Source organism: Petaurus breviceps, unplaced genomic scaffold (genome assembly GCF_028583685.1).
Source record: "Petaurus breviceps papuanus isolate PSGF00001 unplaced genomic scaffold, PetGlider_PUasm1.0 90895, whole genome shotgun sequence".
NCBI lineage: Eukaryota > Metazoa > Chordata > Mammalia > Diprotodontia > Petauridae > Petaurus > Petaurus breviceps.
In genome coordinates, this window is record NW_027187372.1 from 5,554,077 (window position 1) to 5,560,072 (window position 5,996).

General features: G+C 48.5%; 1 protein-coding gene across 1 annotated transcript in view; it reads right to left on the bottom strand.

The window, feature by feature from the left end:
• IVNS1ABP (influenza virus NS1A binding protein) overlaps window positions 1-1,187 on the bottom strand; it is a 21,001-nt gene extending 19,814 nt beyond the window's left edge. The window contains exon 1 of the mRNA XM_069074426.1: window positions 855-1,187. The gene's annotated coding sequence lies outside the window, so the exon portion shown is untranslated. The remainder of the gene's footprint in view (window positions 1-854) is intronic.
• Between the last annotated feature and the right edge of the window lie 4,809 nt (window positions 1,188-5,996).

Here is a 5,996-nt window from a genome sequence, read left to right on the forward strand (position 1 = left end):
GCCCCAGCGCCCCGGCGCAGGGAGGCTCGGCACCCCGCCGCCGGCACACCCCCGGCTGGCGATTGGACGGCCTCCCAATCAATCAACCCCGACACGTCAGGGCAGCCGATGGCTGCCTCCTCCCGCCCCCTCTTCCCCTCCGCTTGGCAAGAGGAGCGGGCAACGTGGAGTGGGAACAAAGGAGCCCCGGGGGCCGGCGGCTCCGCGCCTTCCGAACCCAGCCTAGGGCTGGTAGCTCGTCCACATCCCGCTGGCCCCGGGCGCGCCCTCATCTGCCCTAGGCCCCGCTGTGGGTAAAATGGACACCGGAGGCTCGCGCTCCTGACAGCTGGGGCAGCGGTCGAGGTTCCCGCGCCTCGCTCCCCGGGCGCGGGGGTGGCCGCGGCGGCCACAGGAGCAGCCCCTCCTCCTCCTCCCTCAGGTGACAGCTCCGAGGGGCCGCGAAGGGCACCCCGAGACCGGGAGGGGGAAAATCACCGTTCTGTGCCTCCGTCTACTGCTCCGTAAATGAGGCGGTGGGACGCGGTGGCCTTCGAGTCTTTCCAGCCCCACACCGATAACCCTCCCTCTTTTGGTGCAAGACAGGCAACACAAACGTCCCGCCCCCTCCTCGTTTCCTGGCGCCCAGGGCAGCCTCGCCAAGAGCGCGCGGGACCGACCCCGGCGGGGCTCGGACTCCCCCGGTCTGGCCACGGCCGGTGTCGGGGTTACCGATCCCCGACACTCCGCCTCCTGCCTGCACACACCAGGCAAACAGGGCCGGGCTCCGCATCCCTCTGGCCATCCCGATCTCCGGCTGACCCCGCAAGATCCCTTCTCCCCGCTCTCCATCCCACCGTGCCCGAGGGCGTTACCTGGTTCCTCTGAGAAAGGACGAAAAAATTCATCGCTGGAGCTTCGAGGGGATCAGCAGGAAGCGAGAGGAAAGCGGCCCCAACGGAAAGCGCCTCGAGGCGAAGGAGGGAGCGATCTGAGAGGTAGGGCTGGGTCGGCCGACGGGAGGGACAGCCGGGGAAGGGGATCCGCACGGGTTGGATCGCTCGCTTGCCCGCCCTAGGGAGGAGAAGGAAGAACAGAAAGAAGAGAAGGAGTCGCTGCCGCCGCCGCCACCGCCGCCGCCGACACTGCCGCTGCCCCAGAGCCCGCCGAGAAGATACGTCCGTCCTCCACGCGCGCCAGAAGACACTGCCGCCTCCCGCCTGCGTTGGCCGCACCCCCTGCCACACGTCACCGCGTGCGCCTGCGCCTCTGTCTCTGCCCCCTCCCACTCTTTCTTGCGTGAATCCCTTGGCGAATAAGAGACCGACACACAAATCGCCTCGGTTCCCTCCTTCCAACTCCCGCCCGAGCCGGAGCCCAGCCTCTCCCCCTCCCCTCCCTCCTCTGCTTCCCCACCCCCCTTTCCCTCCCTTCCTCAGCTGCGCTAGGTCAGTGCAAGGTGATGTGAGGGAGAGGTCCTGGGCAGAGGTGGGGTGCCGCTGCTGCCTTCTGCTGCTATTCCTCCTCCTCCTCCCCACCTCCGGCTTTTTTTTCTTTCTTTTTTTTTTTTTTTAATTTCCAGACCAGTCTCCACCTGTGTGCTCTCTCCCCGCCTACTCCTAACCCGAGGCTGGTTCTTCCCAGCCCTCGGGAGGAAGGAGCTGGCTGGGCAGGCAGCCCTTACCTGTTCTCCCCATCTGACTTTGGAGATTAGTTTTCACCCTCCAGGAATTAGGGCTTCAGACTCGCCGTCTCTTTCCAGTGCCACGCCCCGGGCCTGGAGCTAACTGCTTTAACTCGCTTGGGTCCAGTCCACACCTTCCTATTTTATTGTTAATTGTGTGTGTGATAGAGATGAGGACCGAGCGCTGAACCGAGTTAAGGAGCTGAGAAAGGCGCCCTGTGGCTTTCTGTTTACACCCAGGGCTTGTGCTTGGGTTTATTAGTTTTGTCTATTTTTACCGTACCTGCTCCGGAGAGTAGAGAGGTCTCCGAAAGTATCTGACTTCGGTGCAGTTTTAATAATCTCTCAATAACTTAGGGTGATGGAGCTGGAAGGGACCAAAGAAGTCACCTAACCCAGTCCCAGAGTGAAGGAGCGAGCTGGTTAGGCGTCCAGGCTGTGGTAGAACAGGTGCTAGAAGAGGACACAGGCCTCCTGACTCGGGTTTAGTCCTCACCTGTGATCCCCATGGAGTCGAGCTTTTTCTCAGTCCTGCCGTTTTCCACCCAGGCACAGGAGCAATCTTTTACTGGCCCTGCCCTTATATGTTCTAGGGAGGGGGAGCAGGAATGGGATAGGCTTTAAAGTCCTGGAAAATGAGAAGTCCTTCAAGGGACCTTCCTGACTCCATAGCACCGGCTTCACCCCTTCCCCATTGTGAAGGGAAAGTGACTTAGGAAGATGAGTGGGAGGAGTTTTAGTGAAGCAAAAGTTAAATCCCAATTGGAGTCTGCCAAAAACGTCCAGGTGAGTGACTTCATTATGAGGGGGTTCCTTAATCCCTATGAGGAAGGCACTTGAGCGGAGATCGGGCTTGACTTTGTTTACGTAACTGATTGGTCAGTGGAATTAGCATGGTTTGCCAGATGCTCTTTACTAGGAGTTTTGGTGCTTTGTTGGGCATAATAGAGTTTATATTTATTGGAGGAAGAAAAACACATTTCTAGTTTTCTTTACATTGGAAACTTTAGAGGTTCTCATTTTAAAATTCATAAGAAAAGGTTATTTTGTGTGAATTATTTAAAAAAATTCTACTGAACACACAGGTGGAGACTGGTCTGGGTAGCTAGGTGGCACAGTGGATAGAATTCCAGGCCTGGAGTCAGGAAGACTCATCTCCTTGAGTTCAAATCCCGCCTCAGACACTAGCTTTGTTACTCTATGCAAGTCACTTAACCCTGTTTGACTCAGTTTCCTCATCTGTAAAATGGACTGGAGAAGGAAATGGCAAACCACTCCAGTATCTTTACCAAGAAACCCTAAATGGGGTCACCAGGAGTCAAAGGAAATTGAACAACTGAAGAAAACAGGAGCTAAGAGGTCATGCTGTTGTTAGTGTCTGCTAAATATGCAAAGTAAAAACTTCATTTGATAACTTGCAGCTGTAACTCTGGATGAGAGCAATGTTGACTTTCAGGTAAATTAAGAATATAACATGAAACTTTTTTTAAAAACTTTGGTGGATGGACCTTATACTTCCAGAAAGACGTGATCAATGGTATTTAGTAAATCACCAGCACACTCTGGTTAATCTGAGAAACATGTCAATTCATAGTGTAACTAACCCATGGTTCAATATTACAGATCTGAGTAAACATGGACTGGTTTCAATCTTAGTAGTTTGTCTGTCTTAATAAATCTTATGGCCCATCTCCCAGAACAAAACCCTGAAATCCTAGGAACATCAGAATGTCTCTCTAAGGGTCCTGTCTCCTTCCATTTGCATGCATTGAGGCTCATAAAACACTAAACAAAGAACAAATTTATTAAAAATAGTGGGAACTCAGAAAAAAAAAAACAAGAAAATTGTGGTTTCATGATGTATTGTGATGGAACCATCTCAAAAAATTTAGTCATACCACCTCTAATACAAGTATAGGCATTTATTGAGATTGACACCTCTCATAAAGTGTGCTAAGTTCCAGCAACTTCAGAGAAAGCAAGATGAATTTTTATAGGGTACATATGCAATTACATAACAGAAATTATGAATATTAAAAAGGCAGGAGGGGTTTGTTAAGGGATTAGGTAATTAAGTGGAGGGGTCCCAGCTACAGTAGACCCATGTATGTGATTACCCAAAATGCATATAGAGAAGACCAATTTGAGGGGGTATGTATGTATGATTATGATATTATAATAAGCCTCTGTACATTATAAGTTTACCTAAAGGACAGCTTTTGCTATTATTGCACAGGTGCCTACTTAGAGAAAATACCTTCTATTTTGGGGGTCTACATCCTGCTTGGGCATCCTGGTGGTGCTGCTTCCTCTTTGGCTGTCTGTTGTGGTCCTGTATGAGAGTAGATGGATGTGGTTGTGGTTGAGTGCATGAACACACCTGCTGTTTCTGAGGGAAATATGAGGAATGGGTATGGGGACAGTGGCTAGCTAGAGGCAGTTGCTGGGATCCCATCACATGGACATGACTGCTGTTTCTGTGAGAAATATGAGTTCATGGACACACCTGTTGTTCTAGTGAGTACTGAGGCATATAGAAGAAGTTAGGATATTTTGTTTTTGGGTTTTTTTTTTTGGAGGGGGGAAGGTAGGGCAATTGGGGTTAAGTGCCTTACCCAAGGTCACACGGCTAATAAGTGTTAAGTGTCTGAGACTAGATTTGAACTCAGGTCCTCCTGACTCCAGGGCCAGTGCTTTATTTGCTGTGCCACCTAGCTGCCCCAAGAAGTTAGGATATTGAGTCAGGGTGGGAGGAACAAGTGGATAGGTAGGGGCAGTGGGCCAGCTCTCCAGTGTGACCAGTAAGGAAGTAAGAATATTGGGACTGGAAGCAGTCTTATTAGGATTCCATCAAAATAACTCCCTCTAGATTGCTCTACTCTCTGAGAAGTTCAACAACTCACAATACAACACTTAAAGTCAAGTCTTGGGAGTCAAGATGGCAAATTAGAGACAGCAACTCAGCTCAACTCTCTCAACATTCTCCTCCAAACAACTTTAGAATAATGCCTAAAATGAAATTTTGGAGCAGCAGAGACAACATAAGATCAGGGTGAGACATTTTTCTGGCCTAGCAAAATTTAGGAGGTCAGCAGTAGACATCTTTGACTCTGAGGAGAAGGCCTGTCTGGAGCACACGTGGAGTGAGGACTGGGGTGGGTGACAGAAACAGCAAGAGCTCTCAGCCCAGAGATGATGAGGGGGTTAGACAACTGGTCAGAAAGATTACATCTGCTGGCATTGGGTACAGCTGGCACTGACTGACAACTCTGTGAAGTTCTAGGGGGGAGAGGAGCACTTTTGGTCATTTACAAGGGAGCAGGGACCCTGGTCTAATTTCTAAGGCAAAGAGGCAAGCTAGTACTTGTGCCTCCAGGGGACCAGGGGCTCTTCCTGGGTAAAGACCAGAGCGCAGACCAGGAGAGTAGTGGCCTAACCTCTCCCAAGTATATACCACCTTGGAAACACCAAAAACTTGTAGACCTCCCAAACTAGCTCTGAAAAAGGCAACATGGAAAAGCCTGACACTTTGGATGGTGCCTCCATACCCACAGGTGAGCAGAGCCCAACTTTAATATAAAGTTCAAAATCAAGAAATAGGCAGGAAAAAAAAATGAACAAACAAACAACCTGACCATAAAAAACTACTGTGGTGGAAGGGAAGACCAAGGCATAAACTCAGAAGCAGACAACAATGTAAAAATAGCTACAAAGATTTAAAATGCTGATTGGACCCCCTGGAAGACTTAAAAAAAAAAAAAAAAGATAAGAGTGGTAGAAGAAACATTGAGAAAAGAAATGAGAGTGATGCAAGAAAATTATAAAAAGAGGCAAAAAAAATGCTGAAGAAAGATGCTTTAACGAACAGAATTGGACTAATAGTAAAAGAAGCAAAAAAAAAAAAAAATTCACTGACGAAAATAATTCCTTAAAAGAAGAATAGGCCAAATGAAAAAAGAAGTACAAAAGCTCACAAAAGAAAATAATTCCTTAAAAATTAAAATTGAGCAAGTAGAAGCTAATGACTCCATGAGACATTAAGAAATAATAAAACAAGGTCAGAATAATGAAGAAATAGAAAAACATGTGAAATATCTCATTGGAAAAATAATTGATCTAGAAAATCCAGGAGAGATAATTTAAGAATTATTGAATTACCTGAAAGCCATGATCAAAGAAAAATCCCAGACATCATATTTCAAGAAATTATGAAAGAAAATTATCCCAGTATCTTAGATCCAGAGAGTAAAATAAAAATAACCTACCCATCACCCCCTGAAAAAGGTCCAAAAAAGAAAACTTCCAGGAATTTTATAGCAAAATTTCAAAATTC